Consider the following 22326-nt stretch of genomic DNA (forward strand, 5'->3'; position numbering starts at 1 on the left):
ATAGAATCTACGCATAGAAAACCTGGCTCTGATACCAATGTTGGGAAACGTAGCATAAATTCAAAATTTTCCTACGCCATAATCAGATCTTTCTATGGAGCGTCCAGCAACGAGAGAGGGGTGAGTGCATCTTCATACCTTTGAAGATCTCTAAGCGGAAGCATTGCTAGAACGCGGTTGATGGAGTCGTACTCGCGGTAATTCAGATCGAGGTGTGATTCCGATCTAGTGCCGAATGTTGGGGAACGTCGCATGGGAAACAAAAATTTTCCTACGCGCACGAAGACCTATCATGGTGATGTCCATCTACGAGAGGGGATGTGTGATCTACGTACCCTTGTAGACCGTACAGCAGAAGCGTTAGTGAACGCGGTTGATGTAGTGGAACGTCCTCACGTCCCTCGATCCGCCCCGCGAACCGTCCCGCGATCAGTCCCACGATCTAGTGCCGAACGGACGGCACCTCCGCGTTCAGCACACGTACAGCTCGACGATGATCTCGGCCTTCTTGATCCAGCAAGAGAGACGGAGAGGTAGAAGAGTTCTCCGGCAGCGTGACGGCGCTCCGGAGGTTGGTGATGATCTCGTCTCAGCAGGGCTCCGCCCGAGCTCCGCAGAAACGCGATCTAGAGGTAAAACCGTGGAGATATGTGGTCGGGCTGCCGTGGCAAAGTTGTGTCAAATCAGCCCTAAAACCTCCGTATATATAGGGGGAAGAGGGGGAGACTTGCCTTGGGGTCCAAGGACCCCTAAGTGTTTCGGCCGAGCCAAGGGGGGCAGCCCTCCCCTTCCAAACCGAGTCCAACTAGGTTTGGAAGGAGGAGTCCTTCCCCCTTTTCCCACCTCCTCTTTTTTTCTTTTCTCTTTGATTTTTCTTCCTATGGCGCATAGGGCTCTTTTGGTCTGTCCCACCAGCCCACTAAGGGCTGGTGCGCCACCCCCAATGCCTATGGGCTTCCCCGGGGTGGGTTGCCCCCCGGTGAACTCCCGGAACCCATTCGTCATTCCCGGTACATTCCCGGTAACTCCGAAAACCTTCCGGTAATCAAATGAGGTCATCCTATATATCAATCTTCGTTTCTGGACCATTCCGGAAACCCTCGTGACATCCGTGATCTCATTCGGGACTCCGAATAACATTCGGTAACCAACCATATAACTCAAATACGCATAAAACAACGTCGAACCTTAAGTGTGCAGACCCTGCGGGTTCGAGAACTATGTAGACATGACCCGAGAGACTCCTCGGTCAATATCCAATAGCGGGACCTGGATGCCCATATTGGATCCTACATATTCTACGAAGATCTTATCGTTTGAACCTCAGTGCCAAGGATTCATATAATCCCGTATGTCATTCCCTTTGTCCTTCGGTATGTTACTTGCCCGAGATTCGATCGTCAGTATCCGTATACCTATTTCAATCTCGTTTACCGGCAAGTCTCTTTACTCGTTCCGTAATACAAGATCCCGCAACTTACACCAAGTCACATTGCTTGCAAGGCTTGTGTGTGATGTTGTATTACCGAGTGGGCCCCGAGATACCTCTCCGTCACACGGAGTGACAAATCCCAGTCTCGATCCATACTAACTCAACGAACACCTTCAGAGATACCTGTAGAGCATCTTTATAGTCACCCAGTTACGTTGCGACGTTTGATACACACAAAGTATTCCTCCGTTGTTAGTGAGTTATATGATCTCATGGTCATAGGAACAAATACTTGACACGCAGAAAACAGTAGCAACAAAATGACACGATCAACATGCTACGTCTATTAGTTTGGGTCTAGTCCATCACGTGATTCTCCTAATGACGTGATCCAGTTATCAAGCAACAACACCTTGTCCATAATCAGAAGACACTGACTATCTTTGATCAACTGGCTAGCCAACTAGAGGCTTGCTAGGGACAGTGTTTTGTCTATGTATCCACACATGTAAATGAGTCTTCATTCAATACAATTATAGCATGGATAATAAAAGATTATCTTGATACAGGAATTATAATAATAACTATATTTATTATTGCCTCTAGGGCATAATTCCAACACCGAACCACGACACCTCTGCGTTCAACACACGTGCAACCCGGTGACGTCTCCCGCACCTTGATCCAGCAAGGAGGAGGGAGAGGTTGGGGATGATCTCCGGCAGCACGACGGCGTGGTGTTGATGGAGAGACGAGGTCTCCCGGCAGGGCTTCGCCAAGCACCGTGGCAGAGGAGGAATGAGGGAAGCAGGGCTGCGCCGAGAGAGATGGAAAACCGTGTGTCAAACAACCCCAAAACCCTCTCTATATATAGGAGGAGGGGAGGAGGTGCGCCACCCCTAGGGTTCCCACCCTAGGTGATGCGGCAGCCCTCCCAGATGGGAGGTGCGGCATCCAAGACAGGGAAGGGGGGGGGGGGTGATACGGCTCCGTCGTATCTACTTTTCCGAACTCTTTTGCCCTTGCTTTGGACTCTAATTTGCATGATTTGAATGGAACTAACCCGGACTAATGCTGTTTTCAGCAGAATTGCCATGGTGTTGTTTTTGCGCAGAAATAAAAGTTCTCGGAATGACGTGAAAATTTATGGAGAATTTTTCTGGGATTTATGAAAAATACTAGCGCAAGAATCAGCGGAGGGAGTGTAGCCGTGAGCCCACAAGTCCACTAGGCGCGGGCCCCCTGGCCGCGCTTGGCAGGCTTGTGGGGCCCACAAAGCTCCCGCCTCTCAATCCAGCTCTATATAGTCCATTTTGTCCGGAAAAATATCAAGGAGAAGAGTTCATCGCGTTTTACGATACAGAGGCGCCGCCACCTCCCGTTCTTCATCTGGAGGGCAGATCTGGAGTCCGTTCTCGGCTCCGGAGAGGGGAGATCGTCGCCATCGTCATCATCAACCTTCATTAATCGACAATTCCATGATGCTCTTCACCGTTCGTGAGTAATCTCATCGTAGGCTTGTTGGAGGTGATGGGTTGGATGAGATCTATCATGTAATTGAGTTAGTTTTGACTGGGATTGATCCCTAGTATCCACTATGTTCTGAGATTGATGTTGCTAGTACTTTGCCATGCTTAATGCTTGTCACTAGGGCCCGAGTGCCATGATTTCAGATCTGAACCTATTATGTTGTCGCCAATATATGTGTGTTTTAGATCCTATCTTCCAAGTTGTAGTCACCTACTATGTTTTATGACCCGGCAACCCCGGAGTGAGAATAGCCGGAACCACTCCCAGAGATGACCATAGTATGAGGAGTTCATGTATTCACCAAGTGTTAATGCGTTGGTACGGTTCTTTATTAAAAGGAGAACCTTAATATCCCGTAGTTTTCATTAGGACCCCGCTGCCACGGGAGGGATGGACAATAGATGTCATGCAAGTTCTTTTCCCTAAGCACGCATGACTACATACGGAATACATGCCTACATTAGATTGACGGACGGGAGCTAGTTACATATCTCTCCGTGTTATAACTGTTGCATGATGAATCGCATCTGGCATAATCATCCATCACCGATCCAATGCCTACGAGATTTTTCCTACTGGTCCTTGCTACGTTACTTTGCTGCTACTGCTTTCACTGCTGCTACTGTTACTCTGTTGCTATTGTTGCTATCATACTACTTTGCTACTGAACTTTGCTGCACACACTAAATCTTTCAGGTGTGGTTGAATTGACAACTTAACTGCTAATACTTGAGAATATTCTTTCGCTTCCCCTTGAGTCGAATCAATAAGTTTGGGTTGAATACTCTACCCTCGAAAATTGTTGCGATCCCCTATACTTGTGGGTTATCAAGACAATTTTCTGGCGCCGTTGCCGGGGAGGCACAACTATATTCTGTTAGTCACTTGGGATTTACGTCAGCGGATCACTATGAGGAATCCGATAGATCCAAGAACTAAAGTATTGCCCTCAACTACGAGGACAGGTAAGGAACTGCCATCTAGCTCTGCACTTGATTCACCTTCAGTTATGAGTAAGTTTGCGACATCACCTCCTGCTAGAAATCTTGATATGTCGCCTGTGCTTGATGATGCTACTTCTGCTGCCCATGATGCTTATGATGATGCTATGCTTGATACTGCTTTGCCTGATGATGCTATGCTTGATACTGCTTTGCCACTAGGTGCATTCCTTGATGCACAAATTGCTAGAGTTGCTACAAGATGTGATGATACTTCTGAAACTGCTGATACTATTGAAGTAGAACCTGCTATTATGCCTGAATTGCCTGTTATGCCTGAGCGTTATGTTATGGAGGGAGAGATAGCTGAGGACTTTCTTGCGTGTAAGGATATCTATGATGTTGAGAAATTACTGCTCAAGTGGAAAGAAAAATCTCTGAACGCTAGGATGAAATATGACCCGAAGCTTGCTACTTCGCCTATCTTTGTGACCGATAAGGATTATGAATTCTGTGTCGACCCTGAGTTAATCACTTTGGTCGAATCTGATCCTTTTCACGGTTATGAATCTTAAATGGTTGTAGCCCATCTTACCAAACTGCATGATATAGCCACACTATTCACTAGTGAGGAAAAGATCCGCCACTACTATATCCTCAAGCTGTTTCCTTTCTCGCTAAAGGATGATGCTAAGACCTGGTTCACTTCTCTTGCTCCTGGTTGTGTGCGTAGCCCCCAGGATATGGTCTACTACTTCTCTGAAAATATTTCCTTGCCCATAATAAGCAAGCTGCCTTGCAGGAAATATACAACTTTGCTCAAGCTGAGGAAGAGAGTCTCCCACAAGCTTGGGGGAGGCTCGTCCAGCTACTGAATGCTTTGCCTGATCACCTTCTTGAGAAGAATGAAATACTTGATATCTTCTATAATGGACTTACCGATGCTTCTAAAGACCACCTAGATAGTTGTGCTGGTTGTGTTTTTAGGGAACGAACTGTAGAACAAGCTGAGATTCTATTGAATAACATCTTGTGCAATGAGAATGCTTGGACTATTCCCGAACCACCTCCTAAGCCAACTCCAAAGAAAAGAGGTATTCTATTCCTCAGTCCTGAAGATATGCAAGAAGCTAAGAAATCTATGCGAGAGAAGGGCATTAAATCTGAAGATATCAAAAATCTACCACCCATCAAAGAGATCCATGGTCTTGATAACCCGATACAAGTAGTAGAACTAAATTCTCTGGCGTAGGTTTGATGAGAGTGATATTCCTTTTGATAAACCTGCTAGCTTATGCGTGGATGAATTTGATAACTTTGTTGCCAAACAACAGAGTTTCAATGATTATGTTAGCAGACAATTGGAACAGAATGCTTGTATGCTTAGTCATTTAAGTGCTTGTGTGGACAGAAATGTCAATGATCTTAAGCTTTTGAGTAAACATGCCTCTATGGTTACTACTCAAGTAGAACAAGTACTTAAAGCTCAGAATGACTTGCTCAATGAGTTGAATGATAATTCCATTAGAGTCGTTACTCGAGGCGGTAGAATGACTCAGGAACCTTTGTATCGTGAGGGTCATCCTAAGAGAATTGAACAAGATTCTCAAGGAGTTAGCACTGATGCACCTAGTCATCCTAGAAATAAGAAGAAAGATGATAGGAACCTGCACGCTAACAACCCTGTTGCTGGTACACCTGAGAGTCCAAACGATGCCTGTGTCTCTGATGCTGAAACACAATCTGGTAATGAACATGAGCCTAATGATAATATCAATACTGATGTTCATGAAGATGCTCAACCTATCAATGATAAGGATGTGGAGATTGAACCTGTTGATCTTGATAACCGACAGCCTAAGAATAGAAGATATGATAAGAATGACTTTGCTGCTAGGAAGCATGGTAAAGAAAGGGAAGCATGGGTTTAGAAAGCTATGCCCTTTCCTCCCAAACCATCCAAGAAAAAGGATGATGAGGATTTTGAGAGATTTGTTGAAATGATTAGACCTGTCTTTCTGCAAGCGTTTGACAGATATGCTCAAAATGTCTCCGTATGCTAAGTACATGAAGGATATTGTGACTAATAAGAGGAGGATACCTGAGGTTGAGATTTCCACCATGCTTGCTAATTATACCTCCAAGGGTGGAACTCCTAAGAAACTAGGTGATCCCGATGTGCCCACTATACCTTGCTCCATTAAAGGTAACTACGTTAGAACCGCTTTATGCGACCTTGGAGCCGGTGTTAGTGTTATGCCTCTCTCTCTTTATCATAGACTTGAGCTGGATAAGTTGACACCCACTGAAATCTCTCTGCAAATGGCCAACAAATCATCTGCTTTCCCTATCGGCATTTGCGAGGATGTGCCTGTTCTGGTTGCCAATGTCACTATGTTAACATACTTTGTTATCTTGGATATTCCCGAGGACGAAGCCATGGCGGTCATCCTCGGAAGACCCTTTTTAAACACTGCAGGGGCTGTTATAGATTGCAACAAAGGCAATGTCACTTTCCATGTCAACGGTAATGAGCATACGGTGCACTTTCCGAAGAAACAATATCGAGTACATTGCATCAATGCTATCGAAAAAACTTCATCGATTCATATTGGGAGCTTTGAATGCCCTATTCCTCTTGTTAAGATGAAGTATGATTTGCTTGTTGGGGAGATACATATCCCCATTGAGGTGACCTAGTGACTATTAAGAAATTCTCCGTCTTCTTTTGCGATTCGAAAAGGGTTGTCGAGGAGGCTTGATCAACCTCACTGACGGATTTATTTCAATAACCATGAGATGGATGAATTGAGGAGTCACAAACCTCTGTTCCAAGCTTTCACCTTAGGTTGCTTAGAAGAAAAATGTTAGATTTAGTTTAGTTTTCCCTGTTTTCTGTTTTAGCGTCCCGTGGAAAAGTACCCCGAAAATAAAAGTTCTCCGAACGTCCTGAAAATCAAGTATGATTTTTTCTGGAATTTTTGAAAAATACTGAGACGAAGAGCTAGTCTGGGGGCTGCACCAGTGGGCCACAAGCCCTGGAGGTGCGGGCACCCCCTGGCCACGCCTACCTGGCTTGTGGGGCCCATGTGCACCCCCTCCACTCATTCTAGCTCCCATCTGCTTCTCCTACCTCCAGAAAAACTCGTTTCGCAGCTCAAACCCGTGTTCTTGCTCCTCTTGCTGGGATTTTCGATCTCTTTGCTCAAAGCACCATTCTCCGAACTGTTTTGGGGAAATTACTCCTTGGTAAGTGACTCCTCCATTGGTCCAATTAGTTTTTGCTCTAGTGCCTTATACTTCGCGTATTTTTGCTGCCTTGGTGACCATGTTCTTGAGCTTTGCATGCTAATTTTAGCTGGTCCCAAGTAGTTTTCATGCGTAATATCGCCTCTAGGCACTTGTTGGAGTAGTTTCTACGAGTTTAGTTGAGCCTTGTTCACTTTTCCTTAGAGTCACTAAAATTTTAGAAATTTTCAGAGATAGGAAAGGGAAAAAATGAGGAGGTTCTTAAGAGGCTCTTCAAGCCGTGACCCCAAGGATGATGGAAGTGAGAAGAAGCCCAAGTATCTGGTCCCCCGAGTCTTAGAAGTTCGAGCGTGCGAGTGGCCAAGCGACGTGTTCTTACGCGCCGCTGGACTTTATGAGGACTTTTATTACTTGGTGAAAAACGCAGGCCTTACCGCCTTCGTTGAAGATAAGTGTCCGCAATACCACCTCCTCACTAATATCTTTGTACAAAGCTTTAACTTCTATCCGAGGAAGAATCCTCCTATGGTTGAGTTCAAACTTTATGATATCCCCCAGCGCATGTCACTCCAGGATTTTTGCAATGTTTGCAAATTACCCTACATTGGGGATATTCATGAACCTCGTCCAAGGGACTTGGAAGCTTTCATGGATACAATTGCTGTAGGAGAGGAGAGAGGAGTGTCTTGCGCTAGAGCGACTAGCATACATTTTCCCGTGCTTAGGTACTTCTCATTATTTGTGGGAAAATGTTTGATTGGCCGTGGGAAAGCTGGGTCACTTAGTTCCCCAGATCTTGCGGTCTTGCGCGAAGCACTTTATAACGATAAAACTTATAGCCTGGGCGCCATAGTAGCTCAACGATTGAACACGAACCGTTCTAAGGGCATTGTCTATGGAGGTATCTATGCTACTCATCTTGCTAGACACTTTGAGATACCTATTAGACTGGAAGAGTAAGAAGAGATTCTTCTTCCCGAGAGATATCTAGATTACGATAGCGTGGTTCACCATGACTTTCTTGATATAGATATAAATAGAAGGATGATTTATAACCTGGTTTTTAGTCAGGGTACTCGTGAAACTATTACTTTGACTGCTCCTTCTTTGTTCAATCTTCATGCAGGCAGGTACATTATTATGCCCTCGGACATCTACGCATATTGGGGCTTAGCCCAACCATAGGTGCCCGTGCCTGAGCCACCAGTCGAGTACCAGACGCCAGTTTATCAGTGGGAGCCAGAGGAGCTCACACAGCAGTGGCATCCTCAGTCCACTCCGGAGTATCCCAGAGCTGGTTATTTCGCTCCTTGGGAGTAGACCAATTTAGGCCAAAAGCCTAAGCTTGGGGGGAGTACGTGTTTCTCACCGACTTTATATTCTTGCTTATGCTTTCACTTTGTTCGTCGGTGTTCACACTTTGGCACTGTATCATCCATGCTAGTTTATTTTCTTTTTTTTCGTTTTCTTTTCGTGCGTCTGTCTAGTTTGAGAAAACCCAAAAAGATTTTATTTTTCTTCTTTTGTTTGTTGGGAGCTTTCCCGTGTAAATAGTTTTCTTTTTCTTTGGGTCAAGGTAGAAGATCATGGTTACAATGTTTAGTGTCTCTCGCATGCATATCTGTTTATGTGTTAAAGAGCCATATTACTTTATCTTCTCCTTTGTGTTTGCCTGCAGATTCCAGCATAGTCCAATGCACGAGCACGCTTATTATTGTTCACATCATTCGGTCGTGCAAGTGAAAGGCAATAATGGCGATATATGATGAAGTAACTAAGCCTGGAAAAGCTAGTATGAACTCGATCTATTTTGTTTTTGTAAATACGACTAGCTCATCGTGCCTGATTCAGCTTTGTTGTGAGGGAAACATGTTTGCAATGACAACTTAGAGATATAGTTGCTTATGCCATGCTTACTTAGCTAGGAGCTTATAATGGTTTGTCTTGGATGCCCACATGAATGATGAGATAACTGTGTTGTAGTATGATAGGATGGTATCCTCCTTTGAATGATTCAAGTCGCTTGACTTGGCGCATGTTCATGCATGTAGTTGAAACAAATCAACATGGCCTCTATCATATTCATGTTCATTGTGATTTATGTCCTACTCATGCTTGCATTCAATGTTGGTTAAACTCAATGCATTTTGATGAGTGTTGTCGCTCTCTAGTTGGTCGCTTCCCAGTCTTTTGCTAGCCTTCACTTGTACTAAGCGGGAATACTGCTTGTGCATCCACTTCCATAAACCCAAAGTTGTTCCATATGAGTCCACCATACCTACCTATATGCGGTATCTACCTGCCGTTCCAAGTAAATTCACATGTGGCACTCTCTAAACCTTCAAGAAATAATCTGTTTTGCATGCCCGAACCGCTCATGTGGTGACAAGGGGCTATCAGTATCTTCCATGCTAGGCGTGTTATCCTCGATATGTGTTTATTCACTATCATTCACGAGAAAGGGGTCGATAATTGGAATGCCCAGTTCCACGCTCAAATCGAAAAGATAACTGCAAACAAAACTCCCTCTGGATTGATGTTGGTATGGACGGCACCCGAGTATTCGGCTAGTCATGGAGTGTGATTGATTGGTGGTGGGGGAGTCAAAACTTTACTTTTCTGTTTGGGAACCGCCTATAGCATGTGTAGCGTGGAAGATGGTGAGAACTCTTAGTCATTGCGTTGACAATGAAAGCAAGCCACCCAAAATTATTATCTCTGTTTTCAAAGCTTGAGCTCTGGCACCTCTGCAAATCAATACTTCCCTTTGCGAAGGGCCTGTCTATTTATGTTCCTGTTGAGTCATCCCTCTTGTAAAAGCACCAATTAGAGAGCACCTCTGTCATTTTTATGCTTTGCTTTTAACTGTGTTGAGTATGACTGTGACTGGATCTTCTTTGCCATGAGTTACAATGTTTAGTCAACCCTTGGTCTTTGAAGGTGCTCTGCATTTATGTTTTGCGGTCTCAGAAAGAGCTAGCGAGATACCGTCTGTTCGTACTGCTTCATGATTGTTTTGATTGAAGTGTTGATGTTTGAGACTTATTATTATTTGCTTGCTAGTTGATTATGCCATTGATATGAGTTTACCGTGAGACCTAGATGTCATTTGCTTATGTGGTTTGCTTGTGATATTGCTGAAATTCTGGTTATGAGTTAGACATAGTTGCAACAACAAGATCAAGCAGAGTTTGTCAAAGTTTTTCTTTTGTCTCTTTCAGTTTGTCAACTGAATTGCTTGAGGACAAGCAAGGCTTTAAGCTTGGGGGAGTTGATACGTCTCCGTCGTATCTACTTTTCTGAACTCTTTTGCCCTTGTTTTGGACTCTAATTTGCATGATTTGAATGGAACTAACCCGGACTAACGGTGTTTTCAGCACAATTGCCATGGTGTTGTTTTTGCGCAGAAATAAAAGTTCTCGGAATGACCTAAAAATTTACGTAGAATTTTTCTGGGATTTATGAAAAATACTGGCGCAAGAATCAGCGGAGGGAGTGGAGCCGTGAGCCCACAAGCCCACCAGGCGCGGGCCCCCCTATTCGCACCTGGCAGGTTTGCGGGGCCCACAAAGCTCTACTGCCTCTCTATCCAGCTCTATATAGTCCGTTTCGTCCGGAAAAAAGTCAAGGAGAAGAGTTCATCGCGTTTTACGATACGGAGGCGCCACCACCTCCTGTTGTTCATCTGGAGGGCAGATCTGGAGTACGTTCTGGGCTCCGGAGAGGGGAGATCGTCGCCATCGTCATCATCAACCTTCCTTCATCGCCAATTCCATGATGCTCTTCACCGTTCGTGAGTAATCTCATCGTAGGCTTGCTGGACGGTGATGGGTTGGATGAGATCTATCATGTAATCGAGTTAGTTTTGACGGGGATTGATCCCTAGTATCCACTATGTTCTGAGATTGATGTTGCTACTACTTTGCCATGCTTAATGCTTGTCACTAGGGCCCGAGTGCCATGATTTGAGATCTGAACCTATTATGTTGTCGCCAATATATGTGTGTTTTAGATGCTATCTTGCAAGTTGTAGTCACCTACTATGTGTTATGACTCGACAACCCCGGAGTGACAATAGCCGGAACCACTCCCGGAGATGACCATAGTATGAGGAGTTCAAGTATTCAGCAAGTGTTAATGCGTTGGCCCGGTTCTTTATTAAAAGGAGAACCTTAATATCCCGTAGTTTCCATTCGGAACCCACTGCCACGGGAGGGATGGACAATAGATGTCATGCAAGTACTTTTCCCTAAGCACGTATGACTACATACGGAATACATGCCTACATTAGATTGACGAACGGGAGCTAGTTACATATCTCACCGTGTTATAACTGTTGCATGATGAATCGCATCCGGCATAATCATCCATCACCGATCCAATGCCTACGAGATTTTTCCTACTGGTCCTTGCTACGTTACTTTGCTGCTACTGCTGTCACTGCAGCTACCGTTACTCTGTTGCTACTCCTGCTATCATACTACTTTGCTACTGATACTTTGCCGCATACACTAAATCTTTCAGGTGTGGTTGAATTGACAACGCAACTGCTAATACTTGAGAATATTCTTTCGCTTTCCCTTGAGTCGAATCAATAAATTTGGGTTGAATACTCTACCCTCGAAAACTGTTGTGATCCCCTATACTTGTTGGTTATCAGGGGGCGGCGCCCTAGGTGGGCCTTGGGCCTCTCCTGCGCCTAGGGTTTCCCCTCCCTCCCTCTCTGGTGCGCTTGGGCTGGGTGTGGGAGGCGCACCAGTCCACCTAGGGGCTGGTTCCCTCTCGCACTTGGCCCATGTAGCCTTCCGGGGCTTGTGGCCCCTCCCGGTGGGCCTCCGGAACCCTTCCGGTGGTCCCGACACTTTGCTCGTGGTGCCCGAAACATTTCCGGCGTCCAAACCCATCCATCCTATATATCAATCTTTACCTCGGACCATTTTGGAGCTCCTCGTAACGTCCGGGATCACATCTGGGACTCCGAACATCCTTCGGTAACCTCGTATAACAATGCCCTATAACCTTAGCGTCATCGAACCTTAAGTGTGTAGACCTTACGGGTTCGGGAGGCATACATACATGACCGAGACACTCTCTGGCCAATAACCATCAGTGGGATCTGGATACCCATGGTGGCTCCCACATGTTCCACGATGATCTCATCGGATGAACCACGATGGCAAGGATTCAATCAATCCCGTATACAATTCCCTTTGTCTGTGGGTATAGAACTTGCTCGAGATTCAACCGTCAGTATACCTATACCTTGTTCAATCTCGTTACCGGTAAGTCTCTTTACTCGTTCAGTAGCACGTCATCCTGTGACTAACTCCTTAGTCACATTGAGCTCATGATGATGTTCTACCGAGTGGGTCCAGAGATACCTCTCCATAACACGGAGTGACAAATCCCGATCTCGATTCGTACCAACCCAACAGACACTTTCGAAAGTAACGTAGTGCACCTTTATAGTCACCCAGTTATGTTGTGACGTTTGATACACCCAAAGGACTCCTACGGTATCCGGGAGTTGCACAATCTCACGGTCGAAGGAAAATACACTTGACATTAGAAAAGCTTTAGCATACGAACAATACGATCTAGTGCTATGATTAGGATTGGGTCTTGTCCATCACATCGTTCTGCCAATGATGTGATCCCGTTATCAATAACATCCAATTTGCATGATCAGGAAACCATGATCATCTATTGATCAACGAGCTAGCCAACCAGAGGCTTGCTAGGGACACATTGTGATCTATTTATTCACACATGTATTACTGTTTCCTGTTAATACAATTATAGCATGAACAACATACGATTATCATGAACAAGGAAATATGATAATAACCATTTTTATTATTGCCTCTAGGCCATATTTCCAACAAAACATGCAACAACAATTAGAGGACGTCTAACTTGTTTTTGTAGGGTATGCTTGTGATATGATATGGCCAATGACGTGATGTGATATATTGGATGTATGAGATGATCATGTTGTAATAGTTAATATCGACTTGCATGTCGATGGTATAACAACCGATAGGAGCCATACAGTTGTCTTTAAACTAACGTTTGTGTTTGCAGATGCGTTTACTATATTGCTAGGACGTAGCTTTAGTAGTAATAGCATAAGTAGCACGACAACCCCGATGGCGACACGTTGATGGAGATCATGGTGTGGCGTCGGTGACAAGAAGATCGTGCCGGTGCTTTGGTGATGGAGATCAAGAAGCACATGATGATGGCCATATCATGTCACTTATGAATTGCATGCGATGTTAATCCTTTTATGCACCTTATTTTGCTTAGAACGACGGTAGCATTATGAGGTGATCTCTCACTAAAATTTCAAGATGAAATTGTGTTGTCCCAGACTGTGCACCATTGCTACAGTTTGTCATTTTGAGACACCACGTGATGATCGGGTGTGATAGACTCAGCGTTCACATACAACGGGTGCAAAACAGTTGCACACGCGGAACACTCGGGTTAAACTTGACAAGCCTAGCATGTGCAGACATGGCTCGGAACACAAGAGACTGAAAGGTCGAGCATGAATCGTATAGTTTATATGATTAGCATAGGGATGCTTACCACTGGAACTATTCTCAACTCACGTGATGATCGGACTTGAGTTAGTGGATTTGGATCATGTACCACTCAAATGACTAGAGAGATGTACTTTTTGAGTGGGAGTTCTTAAGTAATATGATTAATTGAACTAATTATCATGAAAATAGTCTAATGATCTTTGCGAATTATGATGTAGCTTGCGCTATAGCTCTACTGTTTTTATATGTTTCTAGAGGAAATTTAGTTGAAAGTTGATAGTAGCAACTTTGTGGGCTGAGTTCGTAAAACTAAGGATTGTCCTCATTGCTGCACAGAAGGCTTATGTCCTTAATGCACCACTCGGTGTACTGCACCTCGAGCATCGTCTGTGGATGTTGCGAACATCTAACATACACGTTTTGATGACTACGTGATAGTTCAGTATGCAATACTTAAAGGCTTATAAGCAAGGCGCCGAAGACGTTTTGAAACGTCACGGAACATAAAGAGATGTTCTAGGTGATGAAATTGAGATTTTATGCTCGTGCCCCTGTTGAGAGGTATGAGACCTCCGTCAAGATTCTTTGCCTACAAAGTAAAGGAGAAAGCTCAATCGTTGAGCATGTTCTCAGATTGTCTGAGTACAACAATCGCTTGAATCAAGTGGGATTTAGTCTTCCAGATGAGATAGTGATGGTTCTCCAAAGGCACTGGCACTAAGCTGCTAGAGCTTCGTGATGAACTATAACATATCAAGGATAGATATGATGATCCTTGAGCGATTCGTAATGTTTGACACTGCGAAAATAGAAATCAAGAAGGAGCATCAATAGTTGATGGTTAGTAAAACCACTAGTTTCAAGAAGGGCAAGGGCTAGAAGGGATACTTCATGAAACGGAAAACCAGTTGCTGCTCTAATGAAGAAACCCAAGATTGAACCCAAACCCGAGACTAAGTGCTTCTGTTTTGAGGGGAACGATCACTGAGGCGGAGCTACCCTAGATACTTGGTAGATGAGAAGGCTGGCGAACTCAACAAAGGTATATTTTATATACATGATATTGATGTGTACTTTACTAGTACTCCTAGTAGCACGAGGGTATTAGATACCGGTTAGATTGCTAAGTGATTAGTAACTCGAAATAAAAAAACTACAGAATAAACGAAGACTAGCTAAAGGCGAGGTGACGATAAGTGTTGGGAGTGTTTCCATGGTTGATGTGATCAAACATCGCACGCTCCCTCTACCATCGGGATTGGTGGTAAACCTAAATAATTGTTATTTGGTGTTTGTGTTGAGCATGGACATGATTGGATCGTGTTTATTGCAATACGATTATTCATTTAAAGAGAATAATGGTTATTCTATTTTCCTGAATAATTACCTTCAATGGTTTATTGAATCTCGATCGTAGTGTTACACATGTTCATAATATTGGTGCAAAAAGATACAAAGTAATAATGACAGTACCACTTACTTGTGGCACTACCGCTTGAGTCATGACGGTATAAAATGCATGAAGAAGCTCCATGCTGATGGATCTTTGTACTCACTCATTTTTAAATGTTTGAGACATGCAAACCATACGTGTTGGTATTAACGCATGGAGAAACTCCATGCAGATGGATCGTTTGGACTCACTTGATTTTGAATCACTTGAGACATGCAAAATCATCCACATGGAACAAGAAAGTAAATTGTTGGATGCAATACATTTTTTTGATGTGTGCAGTCCAATTAGTGCTGATGCACGCAGTGGATATCGTTATGTTCTTACTTCACTGATGATTTGAGTAGGTACACGAGTATTTACTTAATGAATCACAAGTCTGAAATATTGAAAAGTTCAAAGCTATTTCAGAGTGAAGATCGTCGTGACAAGAGGATAAACTGTCTACGATATGATCATAGAGATGAATATCTGAGTTACGGGTTTTTGGTACAAAGTTAAGACAATGTGGAAATTATTTTGCAATTCATGCCACCTAGAACACCATAGTGTGATGGTGTGTCCGAACGTCATAGCCACGCCCTATTTTATATGGTGCATACTATGATGTCTCTTATCGAATTACCACTATCATTTATGGGTTATGCATTAGAGACAACCGCATTCACTTTAAATAGGGCACCGTGTATTTCCGTTGAGATGACACAGTATAGACTATGGTTTGTAGAAACCTAAGTTGTCATTTCTTAAAAGTTTGGGGCTGCGACGCTTATGTGAAAAAGTTTTAGTCTGATAAGCTCGAACCCAAAGCGGATAAATGCATCTTCATAGGATATCCAAAACAACTGGATACATCTCCTATCTCAGATCCGGAAGCAAAGTGTTTGTTTCTAGAAAATGGTCCTTTCTCGAGGAAAGGTTTCTCTCGAAAGAATTGAGTGGGAGGGTGGTGGAACTTGATGAGGTTAGTAAACCGTCACTTCAACCAGTGTGTAGCAGGGCGCAGGAAGATGTTCCTCGGGCGCCTACACCAATTGAAGTGGAAGCTAATGATGGTGATCATTAAAGCTTCGGATCAAGTTACTACAAACCTCGTAGGTCGACAAGGTCGCGTGCTACTACAGAGTGGTACGGTAACCCTGTCTTGGAGGTCTTGTTGTTGAACAACAATGAACCTACGAGCTATGGAGAAGCGATGGTGGGCCCAAATTCTGACAAATGGCTTGAAGCCATGAAATCCGAGAGAGGATCCTTGTATGAAAACAAAGTGTATACTTTGGAAGAACTACTTGATGGTCGTAGGACTATTGAGTAAAGATGGATTTTTAAAAGGAATACATACCATGATGGTGACTATAGACCATTAAGAAAAGCTCGACTTGTCGCAGTTTTTTTTCCGACAAGATCAAAGAGTTGACTATGAAGAGACTTTCTCACTCGTAGAGATGCTAAAAGTGTATTGGAATTATGTTAGTAGTTGCTGCATTATTTATGAAATATTGCACATAGGATGTCAAAACATTGTTTCCTTGACGGTTTCCTTGAGGAAAGGTTGTATGTGATATAACCAGAAGGTTTTGTCGATCCTAAGGATACTAACAAGTATGCAAGCTCCAACGATCCTTCTATGGACTCGTGTAAGCATCTCGGAGTTGGAATATACACTTTGATAAGATGATCAAAGCTTTTGGGTTTGTACAAGGTTTATGAGAAACTTGTATTTCCAAAGAAGTGAGTGGGAGCACTATAGAATTTCTGATAAGTATATGTGGTTGACATATTGTTGATCGGAAGTAATGTAGAATTTTTGTGAAGCATAAAAGGTTGTTTGAAAGGAGTTTTTCAAAGGAAGACCTGGATAGAGCTATTTGAACATTGAGCATCAAGATCTATAGAGATAGATCAAAACGCTTAATAGAACTTTCAAATGAAATGCATGCCTTAACAAGTTTTTGAAGGAGTTCAAAATAGATCGGCAAAGAAGGAGTTCTTGGCTGTGTTGTAAGGTGTGAATATGAGTAAGACTCAAAATCCTGACCACGGCAGAAGAAAGAGAAAGGATGAAGGTCGTCCCCTATGCCTTAGCCATAGGCTCTAAAGTATGCCAAGCTGTGTACCGCACTTGATGTGTGCCTTGCCTTGAGTCTGTCAAGGGGTATAAAAGGTGATCCATGATTGAATCACTAAAACAGCGGTCAAAGTTATCCTTAGTAACTAGTGGACTAAGGAATTTTTCTCGATTATGGAGGTGGTTAAAGAGTTCGTCGTAAAGGGTTACGTTGATGCAAGCTTTGACACTAATCCGAATAACTATGAGTAGTAAAACAGATTCGTATAGTAGAGTAGATATTTGGAGTATTTCCGAATAGCACGTAGTAGCAGCATCTATAAGATGACATAAAGATTTGTAAAGAACACACGGATCTGAAAGTTTCAGAACCGTTGACTAAAACCTCTCCCACGAGCAAGACGTGATCAGACCCCAGAACTATATGGGTGTTGGCTTCGTTAAAATCACATGGTGATGTGAACTAGATTATTGACTCTAGTGCAAGTGGGAATCTGTTGGAAATATGCCCTAGAGGCAATAATAAATTAGTTATCATTATATTTCCTTGTTCATAATAATATTTTATTATCCATGTTAGAATTGTATTGATTGGAAACTCAAATACATGTGTGGATACATAGACAACACACTGTCCCTAGTGAGCCTCTAGTTGACTAGTTCGTTGATCAAAGATGGTCAAGGTTTCCTGGCCATTGGCAAGTGTTGTCACTTGATAACGGAATCACATCATTAGGAGAATGATGTGATGGACAAGACCGAAATTATATACGTAGCATATTGATCGTGTCATTTTATTGCTATTTTTTTCTGCATGTCCAGTATTTGTTCCTATGACCATGAGATCATATAACTCACTGGCACCGGAGGAATACCTTGTGTGCATCAAATGTCGCAACGTAACTGGGTGACTATAAATTTGCTCTACAGGTATCTCCGAAGGTGTCCGTTGAGTTAGTATGGATCAAGACTGGGATTTGTCACTCCGTATGACGGAGAGGTATCTTGGGGCCCACTCGGTAATTCAACATCACACACAAGCCTTGCAAGCAATGTGACTAAGTGTAAGTCACGGGATCTTGTATTATGGAATGAGTAAAGAGACTTGCCGGTAACGAGATTGAAATAGGTATGCGGATACCGATGATCAAATCTCGGGCAAGTAACATACCGAAGGACAAAGGGAATGACGTCCGGGATTATATGAATCCTTCACACCGAGGTTCAACCGATAAGATCTTCGGAGAATATGTAGGATCTAATATGGGCATCCAGGTCCTACTATTGGATATTGACCGAGGAGTACCTCGGGGCATGTCTACATAGTTCTCGAACCCGCAGGGTGTGCACACTTAAGGTTCGGCGATGTTTTAATATAGTTGAGTTATATGTGTGATTACCGTATGTTGTTTGGAGTCCCGGGTGAGATCACGGACGTCACGAGGGTTTCCGGAATGGTCCGGAGACGAAGATTGATATATAGGACGACTTCATTTGGTTACCGGAAGGTTTTCGGGCATTACCAGGAATGTACTGGGAGTGACGAATGGGTTCCAGAAGTTCACCGGGAGGGGGGCAACCCACCCGGGGGAAGCCCAATGGTCCTAGGGGTGGCGCGCCAGCCCTTAGTTGTCTGGTGGGACATCCCAAGAGGGCCTTGGCGCCATAAGAAGAAAATCAAAGAAAAAAAGGGGAAGTGGGAAGGAAGAGAAGGACTCCACTTTCCAATCCTATTTTGAGTAGGATTGGAGTAGGAATCCTACTCCCTTCCTAGCCGGTGCACCCTTGGGGACTCTTTCCTCAAGGCAAGCCTCCTCCCCCTCCCTCCTATATATAGTGGTGATTTAGGGCTGATTTGAGACAACTTTTCCCACGTGCAACTCAGATCTAGACACCATAGTTTTACCTCTAGATCGTATTTCTGCGGAGCTCGGGCAGAGCCCTGCAGGAGTAGATGCTCACCACCACCGGAGCACCGTCACACTGCCGTAGAAATCATCTACTTCTCCGTATTGCTTGCTAGATCAAGAAGGCCGAGATCATCGTCGAGCTGTACGTGTGTTGAACGCGGAGGTGCCGTCCGTTCGGCACTAGATAGGAACAGATCGTGGGACGGATCACAGGACGGTTCATGGGGCTGATCGAGGGACGTGAAGACGTTCCACTACATCAACCATGTTTCTTAATGCTTCCTACTGTGCGATCTACAATGGTATGTAGATCCAAATCTCATCTCGTAGATGGACATCACCATGATATGTCTTCGTGTGCATAGGAAATTTTTTGTTTCCCATGCAACGTTCCCCAACAGGAACAACCCGTAACGTGGAGCAGGGCTGATCACCCTCCCCAAATTGATAATCCTGGTGACTTGGCATTAGTGGTGGTGCCTCAGGTTGGTGGATACACGCTCTCTAAGGTCCTCATGGATGGGGGTAGTAGTATCAACATCTTATACTATGACACGTTCCGGTGGATGAACTTCGATGAGAAAGACTTAATGCCCTCAACCATGGTTTTCCACGACATTGTTCCGGGCAAGTCGGCGTACCCTGTTGGGCGGATTAAGTTGAATGTGGCCTTCGGTGATGAGTCCAACTACAAGATCGAATCATTGGCATTTGAGGTAGACAAGATCAAAAGCCCTTATCATGCTTTGTTCGGGCGGCCAACTTATGCTCGTTTACGGCCCGGCCTTGCTATCTGTACCTCAAGCTTAAAATGCCGGGTCTCAAGGGCACCATCACAGTCGATGGAAACATAAAGATAGCCCAAGAGTGCGAAGAAGGATACGCTGCATATGTTGAGTCGGCATGCGCTGCTGAAGAGTTGAAGTTCCATAAAGCCAATGTGGAACCGACGGTTGATTCCGAGCTGCCCCTTAAGTTCAAGCCGGCAGATGATACCAAGCAGGTTGATTTCGTCCCTGGCGACTCTTCCAAGCAATTCATTATTAGGACCGTCTTGGATCCCAAATAGGAAAGTACACTCATCAAATTCATCCATGGGAATTAGGACATCTTTGCATGGAAACCTTCTGACATGCTAGGTGTACCGAGAGAATTCGTTGAGCACAATCTCAATGTAGATCCCAAGATGAAGCCGGTTCGTCAGTAACTTCGTCGTTTTAACGAGGAGAGGCGCAAGGCAATTGGAGAAGAAGTCGCGCGGCTTTTTGCCGCCGGGTTCATCGTTGAAGTTTTTCACCCTGAGTGGTTAGCTAACCCGGTCTTGGTTCTCAAGACGAACAACACTTTCCGCATGTGCATTGACTATACGGACCTTAATAAAGCTTGTCCCAAGGATCCCTTTGCCCTTCCTCGTATCGATCAAATCATTGACTCTACGGCGGGTTGTGAGCGGCTATGCTTTCTGGATGCGTACTCTGGGTACCATCAGATCAAGATGTCCAAGGAGGATCAGGAGAAGATGTCCTTTATCACCTCCTTTGGTGCCTTTTTCTATGTCTCAATGCCTTTTGGGCTCAAGAGCGCGGGGGCGACTTATCAGCGTTTCCTCCAGAATTGCATGCACAGTTAGATTGGATGCAACGTCCATGCTTATGTCAATGACATCATGGTAAAATCACAGAAGAAGGAAACGCTTCTTGGCGACCTCAAGGAGACGTTCAACAACCTCCGGGGCTATCAGATGAAGCTTAACCCTACGAAGTGTGTGTTTGGGGTTCTTGCGGGAAAGTTGCTAGGGTTTTTGGTGTCCGAGCGTGGCATAGAAGCTAACCTGGACAAGATGAAGGCGATAACCTCGGTTGGAAAGCCGGTTAACATTAATCAGGTCCAGCATATGGTGGGTTGCATCGTGGCACTGAGTCGTTTCATAAGCCGCCTTGGTGAGATAGCTATCCCACTTTATCAGTTGCTCAAGAAAACAGACCACTTCGTCTGGACTAATGCGGCCAATGAGGCATTCGAGGCCCTCAATAAGCAACTCGCTGAGCCGCCCGTGTTGGCTGCACCGGCTGATAAAGAGCCGATGCTCTTGTACATCGTCGCTAATTCTAAAGCAGTGAGTGTGGCGGTGGTTGTTGAGCGCAAGGAAGAAGGCAAATAATATCGTGTCCAGTGGCTGGTGTATTTCATTAGTGAGGTGTTAACCCTGTCCAAACAACGGTATCCACATTGGCACAAGTTGGTCTTTGGGATCTTTATGGCAAGCTGGAAGTTGAAGCACTACTTTTTGGAGCACCCAATCACTGTGGTCCGTTCTGCGCCCATCGGGGATATCATACAGAACCGAGAGGCCACTGGGTGGATTGCTAAATGGGCAATAGAACTTGGTCCACATCATGTGAAGTATATGCCTCGTACTGCCATTAAGTCTCAGGCGCTGGTAGATTTCATCAACGATTGGATCGAGTTGCAGATTCCAGAAGATAGGCCTGATAACACCTATTGGACAATTCATTTTGATGGCTCTTGACAATTGGAAGGTTCAGGAGCTGGAGTGGTGTTGTCATCCCCAAGGGGAGACAAGTTTTGTTACATTCCGCGGCTCATGTTTCCTTGTACGAACAATGCAATTGAGTACGAAACTTTGCTCCATGGGCTCAGGATAGCCAAAGAGATGAATCTGAGTCAAGTCAGGTGCTTGGGCGACTCAAATTTGTGGCCCAACAGGTGTCAGACAATTGGGATTCCAAGGATCCATTGATGGCGGCTTATAGGCGTGCGGTAACCGAGGTGGCAAGTTATTTCCATGGCTATCAGGTTGACCATATTGATCGTCGACAGAACAAGGCGGCTGATGCTCTTTCCCGGCTAGGATCACAACGTAAGCCTGTTCCTCCTAATGTATTCTTGGATGTTTTACATAATCCTTCTGTGAAATTGCTCTCTGAAGAATACATAACGGTTCCTGACCCGGAGTCACAATTGGTGGCGGCTCTCGGAGCAATTCCTGATTGGACGATACCCTACATGGCTTATCTGGCTCGAGGCGAGTTGCCAACTGATGAAGTTTTCGCTACGCAGATCGTACCGCGATGCAAGTCCATGGTTATACATAAAGGCGAGTTGCACAAACGAAGCACTTGTGGGGTTTTTCAGCGTTGTGTTTCACCAGAAGAAGGGTGATATATTTTC

This window comes from Hordeum vulgare, chromosome 4H (assembly GCF_904849725.1).
Source record: "Hordeum vulgare subsp. vulgare chromosome 4H, MorexV3_pseudomolecules_assembly, whole genome shotgun sequence".
Taxonomy (NCBI): Eukaryota; Viridiplantae; Streptophyta; class Magnoliopsida; order Poales; family Poaceae; genus Hordeum; species Hordeum vulgare.